The sequence below is a fragment of the Cyanistes caeruleus genome, chromosome Z (assembly GCF_971803275.1).
Source record: "Cyanistes caeruleus chromosome Z, bCyaCae1.hap1.1, whole genome shotgun sequence".
NCBI lineage: Eukaryota > Metazoa > Chordata > Aves > Passeriformes > Paridae > Cyanistes > Cyanistes caeruleus.
This window is the reverse complement of record NC_141732.1, coordinates 56090298-56115214: the sequence shown is the minus strand read 5'-3', so window position 1 is coordinate 56115214 and position 24917 is coordinate 56090298. Positions and strand designations below refer to the sequence as shown.

General features: G+C 41.1%; 1 protein-coding gene across 11 annotated transcripts in view; it reads right to left on the bottom strand.

Annotated features, from left to right (window-relative positions):
- ARHGEF28 (Rho guanine nucleotide exchange factor 28) overlaps window positions 1-19330 on the bottom strand; it is a 115879-nt gene extending 96549 nt beyond the window's left edge. For 4 of the 11 annotated variants that reach the window (XM_086866703.1, XM_086866712.1, XM_086866717.1 and 1 more), the window contains exons 1-3: window positions 19203-19324; window positions 14171-14200; window positions 12865-12908 (exon numbers count right to left, since the gene is read on the bottom strand). The gene's annotated coding sequence lies outside the window, so the exon portion shown is untranslated. Of the gene's footprint in view, window positions 1-12864; window positions 12909-13879; window positions 14201-19202 lie in introns of all 11 variants that reach the window. The other 7 variants (XM_086866702.1, XM_086866715.1, XM_086866716.1 and 4 more) reach the window with 6 other exon arrangements.
- Window positions 19331-24917: the final 5587 nt, after the last annotated feature.

Here is a 24917-nt window from a genome sequence, read left to right as displayed (position 1 = left end):
ATATATATATACACCTGTGAAGTGTTTTCTCCTATTTCTCTTTGGGTTTTGCACTACTATAACCAGAATGTATTATTATCATTATTATTGCATTTGTTGGTTTTACTGTTGTTATTAAAACAATATTAAAAAAAAATAAAATATTGTAGTTGTGAATACCCCTTCCGGTCTGTTGAGTAATAATGTGGGTAGCTATTCTGGGGAGGGGGAATTCTTTGAAGATCCTTCACAGTCTGATGCAGTGGGTTCTTAACTGACAGCTGCCTGGTGCACAGGAGCACAGCAGAATTTCTTCCACTTGGGGCTACAACTCCCAGACCATCTCTATGCCCTCTGGCAGAGTCAGAGAGAGTATACAGCCACACAGCTTTCTTGTTTTCTTTGTCCTAACTATGCAAAAGAGGGGACATATTCTGTGGAAACATTTGTCACTTAATTAGCTGCTGTTGGGGGGAAAAAATTCAAGTCAAATTGTAGCCATAGAGCTCTTTTTTAAAAAATGTTGACTTGGGTTCACTAAGGACAGAGAAACATCTTAAACTAATTACATTACATAATGTATAACAAGGGAATATTTCATAAATCCTCGTCTAAATGGAAGAAGACAGTGGAAAGCTCATGCGTACATGAGAAAAAACAAGTTTTATACAGCTCAGTCCTTACAACACTCCAGAAAATGAAAGTCATGGTCATTTAAGCAAAGATTTTACAAAAGCTAGGCAAATTGGCAGCTAACTTGTATCTGGCCAACCCATTAAGTGATTCAATTGGAAAATCTCAAAGGATCCAAAAAGGGGGTTAAACCCTTGATGTACCCCATTACAGTAGATGATTCAGAGATAACACAGAAAGTGATAGTGGAATATAATTTTTGATGTTGCTTGGTTATCACACTGGATTACCAGAAACTGTTATTTCACACAAGCTATCACCATCTCCAGCACTTTCCATCCTACCTTCAGATATTCTTGTTTCATGATCCTCCATTCAAACATATTTCTTCTTGCTGCTGCTAAAATACATACCAGTTTACTTTCAAATTGTCTCTTTGTGAAGCCAAATATATCATAGGACCTATCTAATCACATTTTTTTCTACAGAGATCATGTGCAGTCCATTCTAGAAAACTCCTACATAGAAGAATACTTTGAGGAAATAATTCAAGTTTTACACCCGATCCCTGCTGAAGTATTTATATCCTGAGTCCCTCAGGCAAGGTCAATCCAGCCCCAGGAACAGGCTGCAGCAGGAACTACCTGAACAGATCTTTCCACCACAGACAAATTAACTTGGAGTCACAGGAGTGGGAGCAATTCCAGCTCCCGTCTTCCTCCTCCTTTCCTAAGAGGGAATACAAGCAAGAGGGAAGCTGGCTGGATCTTGCAATGAGATGCAGTAATTTAGTCCTCCACCAAAGAAATGCCTGTCTGCCTCACGAGGCTTTCCCAGAGTTTTTTGGGAGATGACACCTCTTCTGTAAAAGCACTGCTTCCTGGCAGAGCCAGTGCTCGATCCAGGTTTTCAATCAAAGCATATTCACTTAACTGTTGCAGAAATTAAATGGTCTGCATAAACAAGAATGAAACACTTTTCCAGGAGCTCCATGAGAAATTCACACTTACAAAACTCATTTGCACAGCATCACTCTCACCACATGTGAGAGAAGGGCTTCTCCACTGCCTCACAAGCCATTCTACAAAGCATGACCAAAACACCTTCTCAAGTCTGCAAAAAAACTCTGGCACTGACTTACTACTCAAGCACAAAGAAACTGAAACTATGGTTATTGGCATTTAAAAGTAGGTAAGTAATCCCTAACTCACATATCAGTACAAAACAGCAAAATCAACAGAAATAGATTACAGTATACACACCACCTGAAATGAGAACACTGTCCTCCTACAGAATGATGTTTTGTCTGAGTTTGTTCCAGACACTGAAGCTGGAAATACATCCCAACTTCTGTATTTCCAAATACAAAATTTAGCCTTATCCTCTAGATACCAAAACCCAAATGAGATAAGTCACATTGGCGCCTCACCTTTGGAAAAGTGGCCAAGTACACCAAATACAAGGCAGCTGTGAGAACATGGATCCAGAAGGGCCAGAGTCTTGACAATCCATTTGCTAGATGTCTTTGACACCATTTTCACAGGTTCATTCTTTTAACAACAGCCTAACCTCTCTCCCAACTCTTTCCTTGCCTTCATAAGGTTATCTGTATCCTCAAAAACTTGGGAAAATGTAACAGAGAGAGCTTGATTTCTATGTGTAGGTATGCTTAAGCATGCTCTCAGGGTCCAGGTGAACCTCAGATATTTCAGCCCCCACTTAGTCAAAGCAAGGGGAAGGGTGTGTCACCTCACCATCTCAGCAAATAAACACTGTCCCTGGCCATGGCTCATTTCTCAGGTAGATGCAAGGGAAAATCCTTGCCTCAAGATCACACTGTGTTGATTCTGATGGACTTGTAGAAAAGACAAATTTTAAAGACAAAAGGCATTTACTGAGATCAACCAGCCATTATCTTACTCAGATTTCCACATGCATGGCTAAAAAACGTTATTCAGCTCTACAGAACCACCACAGGAACACAAGGAAACTGGAGAGCTCTCAAACACCGTTCTGTAACAGGCAGAGAGCTTCAGGCAGCCTCATCAACACCTTTGACTGCAAAAAGATACCAGAAAACAGAAGAAAAATAACATGGGAGAAGCCCTCAGCCTATTGCAGCCAAGAGGAGTTTTGATATTGATTTAATGAAAGCCAAGATTGTCATTGTAATCCGTAAAATAAAAACCAGAAAAGCAAACAGGGGAACTAGGGAGAAGACACTGCAGTTAAGAGGACCGTAAGAGAAACATAGACTCAACTCTGGATACATTAAACCGGTGGCTGAGGAAGTGTTAGTTTTTACCTCTCTGGGATCCATAAACTAAAGCCTACCTTTTATTGCCAGGAAAAACACTGTCCTGGCACTGGCACCAGGGAGGAGATTAGCAAGGTTTGTGTTTTTAACAAGATTTATAGGTCTGTCCGCTCTTTCATTGTCACCAAACGGGTTTTTCAGACACACATTTTTCCTTGGTTTGTCTAGGGCACTTGAGAGCTGACCATGTCACACATGAAGCAGCAGGGACCTCTGAACCCCATGTCCTGGGTAGGAAGCAGCAAAGGCTGGACTTGGGAGAAGACCTTCCACCTCCTGACACTCCTCTGACCCTGTTCTGCATCGCAGCAAGGGGCTGAGGCAGGCTCTTTGCAAGGAGAAGAGAGAAATGTGGGTAGCAATCCCTTACAGCTGAATCATGGCAGTATCCAGGCAGGCAGGAGGGGCTGAGGGTTTGAGCATGGCACTTACCCTGTGCCTCATCCCTAGTCTGCTGCAGGACACTCCATGCCCCAATAAATAACTGGCCGTTAATGTGAGCTGAGCTTCTTCCACTTTGAAACCACCATCCTCCTCACCAGGACCCTGCCCCACCAAAACAGATGCAACACAAAAAGATCTTTAGAGGATTTCCAGGCCACCATGCTTAATTTCAACAACTGCTCTGTATCCTTGCATACATAACCTGGATAAATCTACTTTCCAGAAGCTTTTTACCGTAAAAAAGACACATTCTGAAGTAACCAAACTATGCATGTAGCATAATAGCTTGACAAGTAATGTTTAATCCAGGGCTTTCAAGGATATCATCTCTAGATGTAACAGGACAAACAAATATCAGCTTTATAATTACAATTACATGCTCTAAGAAAATTATTTATGCGCTGAGGTAAAAAAATGGCTTAATTGTTCCCAAAATGCAAGTCCCAACGCACTAAAATAAAGGCAAATCTCCAAGAATTGCCAGCAACAAAAGGAATATTTTCCTCTATGTCAGCTGCTAGTGGCCACTGCAATTTCACATAAATATTTTTTCACTGCTGAGAGGACTCACTTCAGAAAATGTTTATATTTTACTTTTGCTTGGACAAGAACAGTAGCAGCCATACAGTTTTAATGACCCTTCTGCAAGTCAGCTGCAACTGTGAGCAGTTCTACACAAAAGATGCTAAAATAGAAAGATTTTAGCAGTAGGGAAATTCTAAATGAACACAAATCAATCATATTAAAATCATTAATAACAAGGGAAAAATTATAAACATGCCTTTCCAATGCTCTGTGATGTTTTTATATGTCCACCAGACAGAACTTGCCTACAGATTTCAGTAAATGCAGTTACGGATTTGCCTAAGAAAGCATGTACCCAAACTGAACTGAATACAATGGGATTCAGTGAGTAATGAAACAGCAATAATGAATTCAGGGAAGGAAAGAAGTTACAAACTGAAAAAAATAAGACATAAAAGCTGAACTTTTCTGTAGAAGAATTAGCCTTCTAACTGTATAGCTAAAAATATCCAAAACAAAACCAGGGTGAATTTTCCCAACATTTAATAACTTAAGGGAAGAAACTTCTGAGTATGATTGGTTTTTTTCTATCCAGAATAATGCAATAAGCATAATTCTACATACAAACTTGGAGGCAAGGTATGTGTTGATAGAGTTATTTTTAATACTACATATTGTCCAAAAGCCCACACATACACTTTCATAAAAATTAAATATGCATGCAGAGTTGCTTCTAAAAGAGACAGTCCTCTGCTGATTTATACTGCAAAATTCCACCAGCACCCAGAGAACTTCACTCCTTTGCACAAGGCTGGTCTTCAGTCCCTGAACCTGTGGGAAAGATGCTGCCAGGCAGGAAATGCACCAGGTCAGGTTCCCCAAGCTCATCAGCTTTACACACCAGCTGTCTGTAGGTACTTCAGCATGTGGCAGGCTTCTGAGAAATGCAGAGGATGCATTTCCACAGACACTTCCAGGCACAAGTAAGAAGCATCAAGCCCACATGTGCTTAAGACAATACAACACACAGGAAGCCCACTGATTAGCAGCTGAGGCAGCTCTGTGTTCTTGTCAAAAAAGTGAGAAAATAAAGTGTTCAGTGAACACCAAAATAAAATCTGAAGGATGCCTCTAGCAAGGTCCCAGCACTATCTTGAATACAAAAGCCCTAGAAGTTTCCTAATGAAGAGAAGCTTCCCTCTTTTTATAGGAAAAAGCAGGAAGCTCCTCACTTTGGTTCATATGCAGTGCCTTTTTAAAAGAAAAGGTATTTACTGGTAGAAGCCATAGCCACCTTTTTGACAAAGCAGCCCACAAAAACTGGGGAAAAAATTAAGCACCCTGTTACATCCAAATTGATGATGAAAGTACACTCCAAGCAAAGGAGGATGGAGGAGATACTGACAAGTTAACTAGCTGACTCCCCTGCCTCACAGGAGGATCAAAGCTGCCCAAGTTTACTCCTCAGAGATGGATTTTCCCCACCCTGTTGAAAACACCTGTCACACACAGCACTGTGAACTTCCTCCCACCCGAACCATCCCTGTCTGGCCTCTCCCACCTTCTGCACCTGGTTCATACTTTGTTCTTCTTTAATGGCTTAACAAGTCCTTGGCCTTGATTAGGGGAAGAGAGATAAAGGATTGTTTTATGTTGTCGGGGTTTAAACCTTGTGGGTTTCAATCAAGCTTATTGCAATACTCCCCCTTTAGTGACAAACTGAAATACATCTGCTGTATTGGGAGTTTCTGAAACTGCATACACTGGCTTTTACCCAAAGCTGATGTCTCAAAATGAGTTATACTCCCTATCTCCTCACTAGCCTCAACAAAGATCACAGAGAGAAAAACAAAGGGTTTTGTTGAGAACTGCAAAATTTGCCTCCAGCAAAAGGAATTAGAATCCAACAGAATCAAAAAAACAAGAACAAAATAAAGAAAAAATATTTCCTCTAAAAAGAAGTAACAAAGTAACAGGTCATGACATACATATGTCTGCAAGTCTCCTATGCTACTGCACACTGTTAAGTTGCCTCTAACATTACCCACTTTAAAAAGAAACATGTATTAGACATCTGCTTTTCATCCAGTGCACATGCAATATGCCCAGATGCTTTCCAGGTTTTTATTTTCTATGGCATTATCTTATGATGAAAAAAATTGTCCTCTTCAGTCCTGCTTCTTCTGTAAACCCTCTCAACCAGCCCTTTACTCGATTTAAGATACAGCTGGCAGCAACACCACTTCCACCACCATCAGCGACATCCAGCCACACCAACCTGACCTGTGTCAGACCTGGGAACACAATTTCATTTTTGCTGAATTAGTGAGGATGCCTTGTGGGCTACCTAGAAATAGAGGCCAGGCAAAATTAAGGGAATAAAAAGTGGCTATATTTATTGAAAGGCCTTCAGGTACTACACCCAAACGGAAAATGGGCAATGGGTTCTCATACTTTTATGAGTTTATTCCATTTGCATATTGGGTGTTAATCTTCCAATTACAGCATCAGGTAATGAAGTCATTTACCCCAAGTTTGCTCCCCCACAACTCACTTTTGTGTGCATTTCTCAGGGCCTGAGACAGTCAAGTGTCCTTGATTCCCAGGCCTAGAGAGGAATTGTTTTGTCTGACCAAAATGGGAAAGCAGTAGCTAATACTCTATAGGGAGTTACAGCTATACACTAAAGAATTGCAGGATTACAAATACATGAAAAATATAAAAGCTAAAATCCTAAGGCATCAGTGAGAGCATATGATACAAAGCTTATGCTGGCTTTGTGCTTTTTATGCCTGCTCTATGTCAGCAGTAGTATGAGAGACAGTCACGGAACTGACCATTCATACAGAATTAATCTACCAGTGCTTTTAAACAATCTGAACCCCAGAGCAAGCCTATAGCAAATGACCACTTTACATCAAACAGACTTTATTTTCCTTACCTTGCCACCAACAATCTTAAAGCTGTGTTTAACTTATTATCAAATTGTGACAACAGCTAAGGTGAAGAAAAATTTTCAGAGTCCCATATGGCAAAGTAATAAACAAGTAATTAATAAATAAATAAATGGGATATCTTTTAATTCTGGAATGACTGGATAGAAATAAAAATATCTGGAATGCTTGTATCAGAAAGGAGAGGGGACAAGGCAGAAGAAATAGAAAAAAATTTAAGCCCAGTGTCAAAACATACATTAATGTTCTTGCTTGTCTATCATTGAAAGAATCATGCAGTGTTTTGCTGTCAGGGACAAAACAACTTATGTTCATGCATAAAATAATACAGAGGAATCAAAAAGCTTAAGAATGAGCTGTTAACATAGGTCAGACAATTTTTGCAATAAGAAAATTAACATCCCTTCTGACATGTGACTGCTGACTAAAAGAAAAGGAGTAATCTCTTTCAGTTGACTACACAAATCAGACTAGTAATTATTCTCATGTCCGTTGTAATATCAAGGCTCTACTGTTGCAGACACTACAAAAAAACATGGAAGCACAAAATCTCTGCCTAGAAAAATCTCAATTTAAGGACTGAGGGGGAAAAAAATATACCAATGGAACAAAAATTATCTGCCTGCTGATGGACACCCTTTAAGCACCTATTCTTTTCTTTCATATCTTTTAAAATAGGTCCCATTCTTTCAGATATATTTTCTCAGTCTCATTCTGGCAGCATGCCTACATCCAGAGGCTAGCCTGTGCATACTCTTCTGTGCATCCCCATGCATGCTTCCCATGATGGACCTGACCCAGCTCCCAGAGCAGACAACAAATTACACCTGACTCCAGGCAGAGCTGGATCAGGCCAATACAGCTCTGTGCATTAACAAAGGCATGCTGAAAGGCCAACACACATTTACATTTTAAACTACTTTTTTTGTGTGTGTTGTGAAGTCTAAGTAAGGCAGTCATTTCAGCCTCATTGGATACACAGGCACAGAATTATGGCCAGACCCACTGCAAGAGCAAAGAATACGAAAGTACAGAATAGACCAGCTAGAAATCATCCTCTTTCCACAAAAGGCTGGCTAGAAGATATCAATACCTGGCAAGAGCAACAAATACAAAATCTGTATTAAACCATGGAAAATTATCCCTTTCTACCCCACTTCAAATATCAACTACAGCATGGGGGAACTGGGAAGGCAAGCAACAAGGGAGACAATCAGCTACTCACAATCAATACCTGAGTCCTACTGCCACTTCCCACTCAAATCACACAAAAGCATGCCGGAATAGTGTTTGGCACTTTGCAGACTCAGCCCGAGGGAAGACCATCACTGAGCTTATGCAAAGCTTGAGAGTCTCCAGGCCCTGAGGAGACTCTGTGGCTGCAAGCAGCCTGGTGCCACATCCGAATCTCTGCCCCCCTTCCTAACCCAGCCAGAGAAACCTTCCAAAACCTCCCCACAGGAATACTTCCATATGTCAGTATTAACTGCCTCTCTCTTCTTGGCACCTGTGCTTCATACAGGAAGCTGTAACGGTGTCAGAAACAAATCTGCCCCCAAGTAGAAACATTGGAGCTGAGACACCTTAAGAGGGAGACTTTGTATAACAGAACACAAGAGAAGTTAATTAAGCTGAGACTTTGGTGGCTTTGAGCCAGCTGCAGTGGTTGTACATGGGAGAGGTGATATCTTAGGCGTGTACATTTTGAGAATAGTAAGCAGCACAACAGCAAGTGGAAATTTTAATTCCCAGATCTTGAGCCTCAAAGCCAGGAGCCTGTGTTTCTGCCTCTTCCCAGAGAATCAACATTCAAAAGTTCATTTGGAAAGACAGACACATAACCTTCAGCACCACCTCCTGGGGAGATGAGGTCCCTTTGGTGTCTCCACGAAACTGCTGGCGAGACACTCTGTGGCTCAGCATTTCTTTATTTATCTCTCCTGCTCCTATGGGAAACATTCATAAGGCCCCTAGCAGAGAATAATTTACTTATTTATTTACTTATTTACTTACTTATTTACTGCTCTTGGGAGCTCACTATTTCCAAAGTATGTTTGCCCCATGGCAGCAAGGTATTTCTTCGCCAGTGTCAAAGTTGGTAATCAATAACATTTCTTTAAAATAAACAAAAACCAGTTACCCACCATTAAATAAGGAGTGATTTTCCATGAGGGAGATTTGTTTGTCCACACTAAAAACTGCATACAACAGGAGGAAAAACTGCCATACATAACTTCTTTAATACCTGAAGAGTGCTCCATCAAATATTTTGCCTTTGATCTTCCATCTTTCATGAATAGTTTTTTTTCCATCTACAATGAGACCGGTGTCTGCCTGAAGATAGTGAGGTCTTATTCCACATACTGTCTTTAGTACACAATGAAATGAAAAACCCAGCTTGCTGCTCCTTTTACAGAAAAAAGTGGCTAAATAGAATTGAATTTGTATCAGTTTTTAAAAAGCATAATTTAGGAGGGTAAAACCTGCTTGCGTTCAAGTTCTAGATATTTAAATGATGTATTATTAGCATTGAAAGTAGAGATGCCTATGAACTGTTGGTGTATTCTTGGCTAGTCAATACTGAAAACTAGACTGGCTTATAAAGAGTAATTTTATAGTGGTTACAGCAGTAATTTGCTGTCTAGAAACCAGAAACAAGCTTCTCAAATTAATGTGAGGAAATGTCCTTCAAATATTTGATTTTCCATCTCATTACCATTTATTTTTTAAATCATGACATTGATGTGTGTTGTAATTAGATTTTAATGTACTGCTGACACAAAAAGTAAATACAGAAGAAGTGTATTAAATAATGCATTTTCAAAATGAAGTAACTGCATAGAGCATTCTTAAATGTATTTCACCAAAATTTTATTAAATCAGAAGGCTCCTTGAGCTTTCAGGCAGCATTCTCTCTTATGTAACAAAACAGAATATTCATCACTAGGCCAACAAGATTACACATACAATTTTAGATTTGCCAAGAAATTCAGCACTGCTGCAATGCAACAGTTTGAAGTAGCCACACTGTATGGACACATCCTCCAGCTGTGTTAATAGCTGTTCACATAGAGTGAGTCAACAAAGTACCCTGCATATAATCTTTAAAAACACGTATTATAAACACAAAACTGCAGTTATTGTCAGATAATCTGACATGAAATTCAAGCCTCTCAAAACAGGCATTCTTGCAATGAAGAAGAGGGTAAAGTTCAGTGGATATAGGTGCTATGTTTACATACAGTGTGAAAAGCATCCTAATTTTGGACCCAGCATACAGCAAATTTCTTCCTCTCTCAAGGAACAAAACCTATGTTTTCACAGAGGCTGAAGAGATTACTTCCTACCTTTTGATCTCTTCCACTTCTCTTGTGGAAAATAATGTGTTAGAACCATATGCTGACGTGAACAGTGTGCAATTGCCATGACATGGTACTCTGCAGTTCCACTGTGGCCCTTCAGAAAGGACTGGAATACATTAGAGAAATAACTAAATTCATGGTAGTGTAAGTATTTGTTAGGTTCCCTCAGTTTTCCAGAGGTGTATTCTCTATCCCTGATTATGGGACATGAAAGCAGGGTTTAGGAATGGAAATGGAAGAGCATTTAGACAAACTCAGCTTGTCAGAGAGCTGCTTAATGAAGACTAAGGAACTGAATAACCAGAAAGGGCTTTCATGTTTAATTTAAATGCTGTTTTGATTATGGTTTCCAATAAAGTCACACAAATAAAGCAGAAGCAGTTGGAAGGAGTTTCCAGAACTAAAGAAATAATTGGATCTAACTAATAGAAGATAACTGCCCTGACTCAAGGACTTTTTCAGAAAGGACAGAACTCTTTGATCTACCCAAACACACTCATAAAAGCACTCATATTATGAAAAATACTGTGATGGGCAAGACTGTGAAGCTGCAACACTTTCAGGCACCAACTCATTAGATTAACTGCATCAACCTCAAATGATCAGTATAAGGTCTGCTAAGATTTCAGATGGGGGTTGAAAGAAAACTTTCCATCTTTCTCACGCATACACACAGGAATATATAAATAAACAGGAGACTGTTAAAAATTTACTGCAATCCCAGGTTCTGGGAAACTCACCCCAGGTTCTCCCACTGCCCTGGTAGTCCACGTTTCTCCACTAACCTCAGGCATATTAGGACACTGGGGACCCATAAGAAAGAGACCATCTCCTTCTGCTGCACTCGCCAGAAAATGAGTTGTTGACAATCCTGGGTTTCTAGTTCACTGGGTTTCTAGCAATTTAGGAGCCCCCTCTGGAATTTATCCACCTGGGTTGGTGAGAGACCGAAGACCACAACTGGAAAATTACCAGAGCACAGCAGCACAACCAGAAAAGCTTAGATCTGGTACAGACTCTAGTGCAAAAAGCTTGTGCAAAGCTTGGGGTGAATGTTCTCAACTAAAATCACATTCTCCCACCCACCACACTACAAGTGACCAAAACACTCCAAGCCTCCCCCTCATGGTGAGTCCCTTGTTCATAAGAGATGTACAATTATTAGTCTCCAAATGCAGAGTTTTGTACAATTCTTTCCACTTTTTACTGGCATAAATAACAGGTGGGAAAATTCTGTCTTCCCACATAATTATTGAGTTCTTCTCAGTACTAACCAGCATCTCCTAAAACTGATGTCAACAAATTTACATATATTTTGCAAGCCTGCATCTGATTCATAGAATCATCTGATTCATTAATTTATAATCAAAATACTAAGGTAGACTTATGTATGACACTTAAGAACTATCACTTGTAGTATCTTTCTCTCTACTCTAACAGTTCTTGCAGTACCTGTATATCTTTATCTCTTTATATTAATGTTCCCCTTCTTTATTGTCCATAAGAGTTTCCTGTGAGACACGGTATCAAATGTTTCATTTTCAACAACCTGGATTAAAACCACTGCACAGCCCTTTGCAAAGTGGTCAGTAACCTTATTATGGGAAGATACTGGATCGGTCAGATCAGATATCACCATGTCCCTGATTACTTTTCCTGTAAAAATTTGTTCATATAGCCTAGGACCATACAATAAACATCACATGAGCAGGTCTCAAAAACATTTTTCTCCTGATGCCTTTAAAGATACTGCATCTAATTTTTGCAAGCCTGAGGTTCCAGCTCTGGAGCTGACAAATACAATGAAAAATCATGCTGGTGCATTATGTGTATTGTATGTTACTTCACTACTCCAGGGTACAAATTATTCATATTCCTCCATTCCCATCCCATGACAATAAGCAGATAATTGTTTTGTTTCTATCTTTGTTTCATCTTTTACCGCCTTTTTGAAAACCATTCAGTGTTCTCCCATTTTCCCCCTAGGCATCATCCATGTACCCCTACTAATCTCACTGCAAAGCAGAACAGGTATAAAAAACACAATTATATTTTTTTAATAATAACTACTAGAGTTCCCAAGTTTTAATACTCACAATTGCATCTCCTTGCACAAAATAAATTAAGTTTATCTAATATATGTCCTCACTCATGTCACTGCTTGTTTTTTAGCTTGGAGTTCATCTATTTTAAACAATTATTTCAGGTTTTGCAGAAAAAGAAATCCACTTGGTTACAAATTTCAACTTATTTTTTTTACATAACACAAAATTTCCTGCTGTGTGGAAACTGAGAGAATGGTATTTTGGAATTTTGTAAGTAAAAAACAACCAAAAATTGTGGGAAAGCAAGTGAGAGGTGTCTCTTCACAGGCAGTAAAGCTGCTTTTGAAAACTGCAATTGAGAGTACTGAAAGAGAACAAGGTAATGATCACAAAGGGGAAATAATTGAAAACTTCCTTCAGAGAGCTGAGTTGCACTACTGAAAACTATCACCTCCACACATGCTTCATCAGACAGCAACATTCAACAGCCTCCAGTCTCAGAAAACCAGAGAATGGTTTTTAGTTTCATTCACCCTGCTTTTCAATGAGCTGTTACCCAAAAGAAAGCAACTCTCCAGGCAGAAGCCTAGTATTGTAGGACTTACATAAAGAGGTACTTCAGAGCAGCTTAACTCCATTGTCACAGCATCTACAAACAGAATAAACCAGTGGAATTATTACACACCCATCATGAGGTATTGATATAATGCGTGATTCATGTCTGCAAACTGGGTCAACATCTTCCAGAACTAGGGGGTGGAAGGTATGAATCTTATCAGCTATCCAATTGTCCCAAATCTCTCCAGAATGAGAAAACGCTGATGCCCATGTAAGGCTGGAGGAGGGGTGGCTGGTACTACTTAACATCTCGCATGCATTTCAGATACCAGAAACAGTGAACAAAACAGGCCAGGCTGAGCCCAGCTGCTGAGACACTCCTAGCTGCTGCAAATTAAGTCGTGGGAATTTCAGCATTTATCTCTAGAAGTAAAAAATGGAACTTGAACTGCACTGTAGCAACTTTTACTCCCCACCAATATCCCAATTTGGTGTTGATTTTTTTTCAGCAAATTCATAGAAGTTATCCCCAAGGCAGGTTGCCTTAACTACCATAAAACAGCAAGCTACTGAGACAAATCACCAGAGCTAACACAACAGCAGTCATCATAGCAACTCTGATTTCCATAATCATATTTCAGATTCACTACACCCTGAAAATTCATAGTCTAAAAGTAGTATTCTTTTCAAATGAGAAAAGTATACCAGAAGCAACATCTTTACAGCAGCAAGGTGGGTTCAACAACTATGCACAAGTCATCTTCAACTTGCTGAAACAGGATACAAAAAAAGACTGCCTTAAGAGAGGGCTGTCTCAGCTCAGATGTGGCCTTGTTGTTACAGCTGAACAGTGTCCAAGAACAACACAGTTGTGCAGCTCACTGCATGTCAATGCATATGTTCAGCCTGGTATGAGTCAGATAGGATTTGAGAGGTTCCCTATGTTCAAATGCAGAAATTAAATGCATGGCTTCAGTTGAAACCAAAGACTACCCACCCACCATCCATGCATATACTCCTTTTAAACCACAAATTTGTTAATCCTCATCTCCTGGTGCTCACCAATTCAAGTACATTCACATGTCCAAAAATTCCTGCAGTTCTAAAACACGGCAAAATCCTTTACAAAATCACTGGTCGCAAAGGTTCAGCCAAAAAAAATCCAAACCTTTCATGCTGTAAGAAAAGATATCAAAGCCAACACTAATCCAGCCAGCCTATTCAGCAGCAAGATTCAGACAGAGGGGTTTCTTATTCTGTGTGTAGAAAGGAAGTATCCTCCAGCTGACTCCAAGGCATCTCACTTCAACAGACAAAGTTCTGCAGTTTCCAGCGACAGCATCCTGAACCAACCTTAAGAGCAGGAGCATGGGAAGCACAGCCCTGTTGGTACAAAAGAAAACAGGGTTATAAGTCAAATTACAGTAACATTAGTTCCACAAGGAGTAGTTTAAGGTAGAGCCTTTCACAAGTGTTCACTGACAGAATAGATGACACACATTAGTATCTATCCCACACCTCACAATTACTGCTGCTTTTCTGAAGTGAGCACCACTTCATGGTTGTCTGAAACAAGAGACTCATCAGTCAGCCGTCTGACTCCACTGCACTATTCCAATGTATAAAACTCCCTCCACCCACACTGGGTCTCAGTCCTTAAAGGAACACATCCAGACTGAAGTCCACCACCTCCACTGCAAGAAACTATGAGCACGTGCAAATCATTTTGCTGTGCCAAGGGAGTAAGAACCACTCTTGGATGCTTTTGTCAAATGATTATCCTGATCTCCAAAGCCTCAAGAGATGTATCTCAACATCTTCCTCCTCTGCAAGGTCGAGATAGGCAGGTATCCAGTCTAGTCTACCTATTCTACAGAAAGTGCGAGCAAGAAAACCACTTAGCTGTTCTTTTGGAGGATAAAAATTGCATCACCAGTACAACAAACTTCTTCTGTATTGGCAAATACAAACACAATTCACTGGAGAGATGGTGCCATCCTGGCTTCCCTTTGCCCTTTGTTTGCATCACACTGTGGATCCCCTGGGAGCCTGAGCAATCAAAATACTGAGTACCTAGCACGGCATGGATGCTGAGTGGATGAATAAGCTTATCAGAACCAACCAAGCTTTTTCATACAGCGCTGACTAGAACCATGCTGAAAGAATATCAGTACTTTCCCTGTGTACTTGCCTGACAAGCCAGCTTATAATGATGTTTCCTGGATACTAATGGTACTCATTGCTTTCTGCAGAAGAATCAATAAATGTGAACACACAGCACTAAGCAGCTTCTTTCGCTTTTCTCACACTCTGAAGAGTTTAGAAGAAAGACTGTTTAGAAAAAAGTTTCACGTGAATGGCTCACGTCTTTCCTCTGTCTGGGGCTTACAGTAACTCAGCCTGGCTGCTGGAAGTGGCTGGGAGAGGCAGGAAGAAGAGGATGCACGTAGGGAGGAAATACTCAGCTCTGGCTACAGCACAGCGCTTGTGCAACCTCCATTTCAGATCAAGAGCCTGAAAGAGACACCATCACATGCAGCTTACTCCTCACCACTCACCTCCTCTGTACAGCAAAGAACTGCCCATCTCCACAAAAAGCAGGGCTCCCAGTACACATAAGGTACCATGCAGACAAATCCTCTCCAGTGCTGAGGCACAGTCCTACCCCACACAGAAAGGGGAGGGTCAAGCTCCTGACATCATGAATGCACATAATTTTACAGAGCAACACCTGATCCCTTCCTTGGACATCTGTGCCTCTGACACAGAAACCAGCACAACGGGCATCTAACAGACAAACAGGTCTGGTTTCAGGCATTGCCCACACTGCCAGTGACAGCAGTAGCAGAAATCATCTACACACACGAAAAAAAAACCTTTTCAGCACCCAGTTTAGCAGCTAATTTAATGGAATCATATATTGTGACGTGGTACAAACTGGAAAAACTTGCAGCCAAGGTGAATATAAAAAAAGTATATTAACAGATATATTAGTTACATTTCAGGAAGAGGTAAATATACAAAAAGGAGCAAAAAATCTTGACCAACATTTTAGTGAAGTAAACATTTTTTCATGTATGATATCCCCTTAAACCTAGTGACAAATGCTATTGCCAGTTCCTAACCAGCTCAAGCTAGTAATAGGAACAGCAACATGCAATTTCGATTTTATCAAAGATGCAAGACATTCCAATGCATAGGTGGAATATATCATTCCAATATTCTTCACCCAATATTTTACTTAGTTTTTGTCAATTATGGGACTGCCATATATTCCAATTTTTTCCAGCATTACGAATTTTACCATTTTACAGCATGGGTTCCCCAGTTATCATGATATGTTAGAAGGACCACAATAAGAAAATAAACCAATGTAAAATAAAAACATCCATTACTGATTTAACTTGATTTTTACTCTGCACATGTCAAGAAATTAGATAAGGGGAAGAATTATTTAAGTTTCACCTTTAAGCAAGGTTTTTCTACCAGATGACAAGTTTTCCTTCCAGGCAACACTGTGACTATTATTGGCTGTCCCAGCTCTTACTGTCTATCATCAGCATTTTCCTAAACACAGAAGGGCACTTCCTGAACTTACAGCTAGGTAGGTTCAGGAACTATAACTAGTTACAGTTATAGTATAGTAACTATATTAAGTTATTATACTATAACTATATCAAGACAGGCACATTAAATCTCTATTTGTGGTCAACCAAGACAATAAAGCAAGGATGCATCCCACCCCAGAGGCCACTGGGAGGCAGGCAGGAATCCCCAGAGCATCATTTGTAATGCTTTAAAATCCAACATACTTGTCTTAGCAAAATGTCTTGTAGAAGTCTAGCAGCACATGCAGATCAAGAGGTCTTTTACTGAGCTCTCTCTGTGTAACTAACCATTACCACCATGTTATTATTTTGACCCTGCAAACAGTCTGTTTATACTTCTCAGATGTATATACTCTTCAAAAGCCATGAGACTTCCGTATGGTGCTCACAGACAAGCCATTGGCCATTCGTAACACTCATCCCACAGCTCCAGCTATAAAAGCACAGCAAATGGAACTAAACTGTGCTCCCGAATTTATAGATTCCATCTGAGGTACATTATGTTAGTACACCGAAGGCTTGTTCTCAGCTTCCCCAGCATCAGGAGCTACACTGCACAGCCACCAGGTCAAATGCGGTACAGAACAGTCTGTTAAGTACAGATTGTTGATTCCTTCACCAGACATTAGCTGCTCTTGAAGGCAACTGAAGAAATGCAGCTAACCACCTTTTAAAATATCACTCTTCGACAATTTGAGACAAACAGAAGCTTAAACCTTATTTTTAAAAAAATCACCTCGATCAGGGCTATTGAAATACTAAAATACATCCAAATTAATTTGTTAAAAACACAGCCATTTTGTGATCATTGGAAGGGAATTTAAGAGTCTCAGAGAAAAGAATCACACTTCTTCACCTCTGAGGAATAGTCTAGGGTTTTAGAACACAGAAAAAACTCTAGGAAAAAATGGATCTTCTGACAGAAGCCTGTTGTTGAGGCTGGCAAAATACATTCTTTATGTATTCCTGTATTAACATTCTTAATGTAGCATTTTCATTTCAGCTAAAAAAAAATGGGGCTCTAGAATTTAAAAACCTTAAAAATGTGAGATGTGGGTTATACATTACTGAAAGACAAAAATAAAACCAAATGTATTACTAAGGTTACTGAAACAAAATATGTTTGATAACATTGTGAGACACCTGTCTCATTCCTTTCAACACTCATTTTGACAGAGACAGTAGCTTTCGAATTATGAAATTTTTAATGGCTTTAGCATTTATCAGTTTGTGAATCGTGAAGCCATGGAACCAGAGCAACAGCAAACCCTTTCAAGAGTTCATGCAGCACAGCTGTACAGTTTAATGACCAGGTAGCAAAGAAATGGACCAGAAACTTTCAGTTTTACAAATGCATTCAAATGGGGGCTCCAGTGCTATCTTGTGACACTGCATCATCCCTCAGGCTTGGCCATCCACCAAACCACTATAACTAACAAAGCAAGACGATATTCTGTGTATTTAATGACACTTTTGTAACTGGTACTCTACCTTCATGAACAGCTAGAACTGTGCAACAAACTCTACACTTTTTAAATTTTTATATCAAAAGTCATTAAACTTAATTCTGACAATCAAAGCAGCAGCTTCCTTTGAGAAGGGCAACTATTCTACCTTACAGCCCTCTTTTAAGTATTAATGTAGTTTGGTGGTATCTGCTTGTCTTAATGATGCTACACCTGAAAGATAACAACTCAACTAGTTGGTAGGAAAAGCTGTGTTTTTGAAAATTCTGTAAATCATCGGCATAAATGTCTATTCACAAGTTAACTGAGATGGCAGGATGAATTGCCTATTATCAAGACACACCTACACGATCACTTTCCTTGTTTCAGTCAATATTCAAACATCATTCTGGAAAAATAAAAGCAATTAAGCAGTCTAATATTTTCACCAGATGTTGTCCTGTCAATTTTTCATCCCAAATTCACAGGATATTTTACTTATGTAGAAAAATCCCTCTTAGTAAAATGCCTCCTGATATCCTACAACCACAATGTGCAGTAAAGAGCAAATTACTTCTGTAAAATAAAACATCTGGTAGGTTTTCAGTCACATCTATGTGCCTTATAAGATTTATGAGAACTTTGTCCATTTCTTTACAGTATCAGACACAGAGGCAAGAGTTAAGTCCATAAAAATGATGAAGGATTTTAGAGCCTGGCACATCTCTAAGCTGTGTACAGAAGTGCCCCAACAAAACACTCCCAAGAACTGCTTTGAAAGGTGTTTCTCAGAATTGTACTGTTAGAAAAACTTTCATTTCCTTTATATTTTTGACTATTAAAAAAGTGAAGAGTAACAAAGTTAAAAACTTCTTTTGTTCTGTATGAGTAACGCAAGCGCCTTTATGATCAAGACTAAATAGCTTGTCCTCACTGGGACAAAAAAAAAAGGGGGGGGGGGGGGGGAGAGTGGCTTTTATGGCAAAATAATTAACTTAAAACAACGACATATATTTAAAAACAACAACAAAACCCCAACGAAGCCCTATTCAAACCCCTTTTCTACACCTTTTGGGGCTTGGGAGGGGAATGACAGGGCACGCCGATGCTTTGCGCGGGCACCAGCGCAGCCCGCCCGGGTGCACCGCGCAGGGCGGCGCCGGGACGCGGTCCCAGCCTGCGGAACATCGCCGCAGCCCCTCGGAGCCCGGCGCTGCGGGACGGCGAAGGTTCGGGACAATGCACGCTCCCCGCCCAGCGCGGCGGCCCCGGGGCTGCGGGCAGCAGGTGCCGCGGGCCGCGCTCGCCCTCCGCGGGCAGCGCCCGCCTTACCTACGCCTAGTGTCCCGGGCCCGGCTCCGCCGCCGCCGCCGGGCAGGGAGGGAGGGAGGCAGGGATGCAGGGAGGGAGGCGGCGCTGCCGAGCCGCCCTCGGGAGCGCTGCGGGACGCGCCCGGGCCCGCGGATGCGCCGCCCCCGCCCCGGCAGCCCGCGGGACCGGGGAACAAAGGCGCTTTGTGACAGCCCCGGCGCAGGGAGGCTCCGCGGGAGCAGACCCCCGAGGCAGCTCGACGCGACAGGGAATGCACGGCGAGAGCCCCGCGGGGCCCCGGCCCCGGGCGGGGAGCGCTGCCCTCTCCCGGCGGAGCGCAGGACCCGCGGCGGGGCGGGCGGGGGCAGCTCCCGCTCGGAGCGCTCCGCTCCCCGGGCCGCGCTCCCGCAGGCAGCAGCGCTGGGCTGGCAGCTGCCCACGCCAGGCACTGGTTGATCAGCGTGCTGCCCGGCCCTTCCACACGTGTTTCGTGTTGCATAGTGCACTGGATCCCCACAAACCAAACCACATCTTAGATTCTCAGCTGCCACGTGTACGTGATACATAACTTCAGCTGTTCTTCAAACCATCTTGTGTTGATACCCTGAGGCTTTTCTGCCAACCTGTTTCACTAGCTAAGGACAGTGCGGCACTGAAGGTGTGGAGTTACGAATACCAGACTGGGGGTAGAGACTTACCAAGTTTCTTCTTGCTGCACTGTATATTTATTCATAACCTACTCTAGATTGACAGCATACTTTCTTTGTAACAGCAGCGTTAGACCAATATTAAGCAAATTAGACTGCTGTAACAGAGTAGAGGTCGAAAAGATTCCTCCCTGCGAGAGATGAAATAGGATTTTACTTCAGCCCAAAAGAACGGGGGTAAACGGACGATAAGTGTTCATTCAGTTTCTACTTGGTGTTACGTATGGTTTAGATACAATTTATTTGATCTGTTCATTGCACCTGTTAAGAGCTGTTGGGAACCGATAAAGAAGCAGTGTTGAACACATAACCAAAAAAGGAGAAAGATGAGAGGGGAGAGGAAAGAAGGGTAGGCGTTGCGGGGAGAGAGTTAAGTCCCTAACTACGCTACCATTGGGAAAGGGGACAGGGACCCTCCCCACTCCCCCCGTCGACTGTGAAAGAGTCTAAGAAGGTTGTCATTGAAGCCAAGTGTTCTGTGTTTTCAGATGCAGGAGGAGGGGAACATGCCTTGTTCATATGAATATTTCTTCTTTGAAGACATTGCCCCCTGTTAATTCTATGGAAAAGTGAGTTACCTCTCAAATCCCTGAAGGAGAGAAAGAAGCCAGGAAAACCCCATTACCATCCCCATTACCAGCCATGTTCATGAATGCACACAGGTGTGCATTCATTTCTAAAATTTGAAACTTTTCATTGTTTTTCCTTTGTATGGTTCATCACATAAAAAAAGGCTATGCAAGGAAGCAGGCACAAAAGTCCACAACTCCAAAATTACAGAGAGAATCTGCTGGTTATGGTGTCATCAGGACTTTGGAAAGTTAAACTTACCTGGAGGAAAAGAGGTACAGGTTGATGGTGTACAGCCAGGTTTGCAAGATGGCTTGCAACCATCTTGTAGCACCTTTCCTCTACATCCAGCCCCAGCATACTTTACTGGAAGCATACCTAAGTATTGCTTTACTTCAGTTGCTACATTCACTCAGCACTGAATATAGCAAGCAACCCACCTGCATGTTATCTTAGAAAAGCATACAAACATAGGGGCATCTGCAGCAGCTGTAGACCTAGGATGTCAATGCCAAATACTGACAACTGAAAAAGATATGAAAATCGTTATCTAAAGGTTAATTTACATAGTTTCCAATGTAACAACGTAATATTATTATAAGATACTCTCAGGTTTCAGTTCCAGAAGAAACCACCTCCTGCATTTCTATCATGCAAATAAGGACTTAGGCAAGCTTTTTGTATGTTTTGGGACTATGTATCTAGCAAAGCTAAAGTTTGATAGATAAATTTTTATAGACCATATTCATGTAACAAAGGGAAAAAAACCACACACTGCAGAGACTGTCTTCTGATTCATAAAACATCCAAACATCAATCAAATTACTGTTGCCTAGGGCTATGTCACTGGTAACGTTTACTCAGTTTTTCATGATGTACCAAATGGTTTCTGCTTGAATACATTGGCTATTGAAAACAGTTAAAGGTAAGGAATCTGATTTGACAATTACAACCTTAATTAATAAGGACCAAAATGTTTAGATGAATGCTTAGCTTTCAACACACACAAAAAAAGTAATGTTACAAAATGGAAAGTATCATCAGCAAGGAGGTAGTGAGGTGTTTTCTCGAGCTTAGTAGTATTACTACTACTTAGTACTTGCTTACTACTCTTCCTACTCCTCTTCTAACTCCACCCCACTCCCCAAGTGCCACAGCTTAGATAAACTTCTCCAAGTGAACTTACAAAATTTTAAGTCTACATCCATTGGCTTCCCATCATTAACTAGATGGTGGAGCTTGACACAAAGGGAAATTAAATTTGTCAAGGACTTTCCCCTCATGAGCCCTTGCTGTTTGTGACAAATGACTGCATTGTCACTCCACTGCTTTTCAGTAACTGCTGGATTGACTTATATCCATAGTTTTACCAAGCACTGCAGTGAGACTGGTAATCCTGTAATTACCAAACTTTCTTCTCACCTTTCTTGAAAACTGGGACAGTATTTGCCACGTGAAGAAGAATGGGACCTTTCCAGACTCCCAGGGCAGCTGAATAGTAAGGGAGAGAGATCCTGCAATAACATCAGCCACTTCTCTCAGTACTCTGTGATCACTCCCATTGGGGCCCATAGATTTATGCACATCCAGCTGAAGAAGCCTCAAACAAGTTTAGACTCAGCTGGGGAGTTCATTGCCCCTCTAGTCACGGCCTTCTTGGAGACACCTGTGTGGATGCCACAGCCTATGACCTGTGTTGAAGACACAAGTGAAGAAGGCATTCAATCCCTCTGCTCTACCTCCCCATTTGTGAGGTAACTGACCCCATCAAGCAACGGACCAGTTATCTCTGATTTTAATTTTTATAAGTTTGCTTCAGTTTCTTATTTCTTAAACACTCTATACAGTTTGATCATAATGTTAGACAATAAGTATTTCAGTATTTTCTAAAATAATGAGAGTTTTCATGTTGTTAGTTATCTGACCTTGAACAACTCAAACAATACAACTTAGTAAATTCTAGCAGCATGGTCTTCACGCCTATATCTTGAAATGCCTTCAAGAAATTAGAATGTATACATGATCTAGCAATAAAAGTTTCACTCATTGGTAGAATTATTCCAGGGAAGATATTACTGTCTTTGTTGGGGATGTTCAGTTGAAGCCTTGACAAAAGCAGCAAAATGACCAACCAGCTCATCTCTCCATTTCCCCCATGTAATTCAGGTGCCTGAAAACAGGAAGTTTTAATTCACTATTTTTTTGAATCCTAGTCAATTCTGGTTGAATTTGTTTAGAAAAGTCTCTTTTCTGGTTACATTTCATACCAACTATGCTCCTGAGCCACATGTTCTGGGGTAAGGAGGTATTCCTTCTTTGCAACAAAGAGCTGCAAGAATGTTTCCTACGAAAAGCACATTCAAAGAACAGTAACCAACATGCTTTCTGTCTATAACTATCTGCTCTGGGGCAATGTGACTTATTAACTGTATTTCAAAGGCAAAACAACCTGGTTATTTCCAAATTACCTACAAATCAAGGATGATGCCATGTGCAATAAATGCTCCCTTTCCCATATAAGCAGATTAATATCCTGTCCCAGAACAGGATATTAATGTCCCACAGATGTCCCACAACAGGACACCCAGCACTACATCTCCTCCAATACAATGCATAATTAACTATTTTAAGTATTCCAGTTTATTACATTCCATCTTAATATTCCAAAATACTAGATTCAGGAGCATAGGATATTGCATTAAAATTATCTGGAAATTTAATTGATTTTTATATAAATCAATCACTTTTTTCACTTGCAGAACAAAAACATGTATGGTTGGCACTGCTGTAAATCATTTCAAATGTTCATAAGCACAAGAGAACACTACAAATTCTTACCTGGGGCTTTTTTTTCCTATTTTATTCAAGCTGCAGCCTACTTCAAAAACAAAAAAAAAATAAGTTTTATCTTGTAATATTGTAATTAAATAAAATCAGAATGTGAACAACAGGCACTACACTGGTAGTAACAGTATCTTTTCCTAGCTCCTCTGTAACTTATTTATGTTGGTACTGAAAAACTTGCATAATGTAAAAAAATCTTATTAAATGTGAAAAAAGAAACTATCATTTTTCAGAACAAAATCTAACACTCACAAAGAACAGGTAAGTCTGGCAAGTTTGTCACCTGAAGAAATAGTAACTTTCAATGCAGAGGTAGGAAGAACTGTGGAACTCAAAATACAACTTGTCAGTCATATAGGTCTTCCAAATTTCATTTTAGTAGTCTTAGACATCAAGATCTTAATATAATTTGTGTTTTCATATTTTCAACCCATTTCCATTTCTGTAGAGGATACCTCACATTTGTTTCCACATCTACTTTGGCAAATTCACTTGGAAAAAAACATGAGTAGTAAACGTCGTTAACACATCAAATTGCCGTAAAATACAGATACATAAAACAAACTGGGTTGGAAGAGATCTTTAAAGGTCACCTAGTCAAACAACCTTGCAACAAGCAGAGTACTTCAACTAGATGAGGTTGTTCAGAGCCCCATCCAACCTGACACTGAATGCTCAAAGACATGGAGCAATTACCAGTTCTGGGCAACCTGTTCACCACTCCTATTGTAAAGAACTTCCATAGGTCCAGTCTGCATCTACCCTTCTTTACGTTTTAACCATTACCCTTATCCTGTCACAATAGGGCCTGCTAAAAAGTCTGTCCCCATCTTTCTTATCAGCTCCCTGCAAGTGCTAAAAACGCACAATAACGTCCCCCGGAGCCTTCTCTTCCCCAGGCTGAGTAACCGCAAATCTCTCAGCCTGTCTTCACAGGTGAGGTGCTACAATTTTCTAACCATCTTCATGGCCCCCCCACTCTGGGCTCACTCCAGCAGGTCCTTCCTGTGCAGGGACCCCAGAGCTGAGGCAGCCCTGCAGGTGGGCTCTCAGCAGAGCAGAGCAGAGGGGCCGAATCCCCTCCCTGGCCCTGCTGCCCACGCTGCTCTGGATGCAGCCCAGGACACGTTTGGCTCTCTGGGCTGGGAGTGCCCATGGCTGGGTCATGTCCAGCCTCTCACCCACCAGCACCCCCAAGCCCCTCTGGGCAGGGCTGCTGTGATCTGTCCATCCCCCAGCCTGGGCTCAAACCAGGTGCAGCACCTTGCACTTGGCCTTGTCAGACCTCAGGAGATTCCCATGGGCCCCTTTCACAAGTCTATCCCAGGTCCCTCTGAATGACATCCCATCTTCTAGGTGTGTCAACTGCACCACTTGACTTGGTGTCATCTGCACACCTGCTGAGGATACACTTGATCCCCTGTCAGAGTGACTGATGAAGATATTGAATGGTAATGGTTCCAATATAGATTCCTGAGGAACACTGCTCATTTATCACTGATCTCCATCTGGACATTGAGCCCATGAGCATTGATACCCTCTGGATGCAAACAACCAACCAAATTCTCATCTACTTAAGAGTCTAACCATCAAATCCATTTCTCTCCACTTTAGG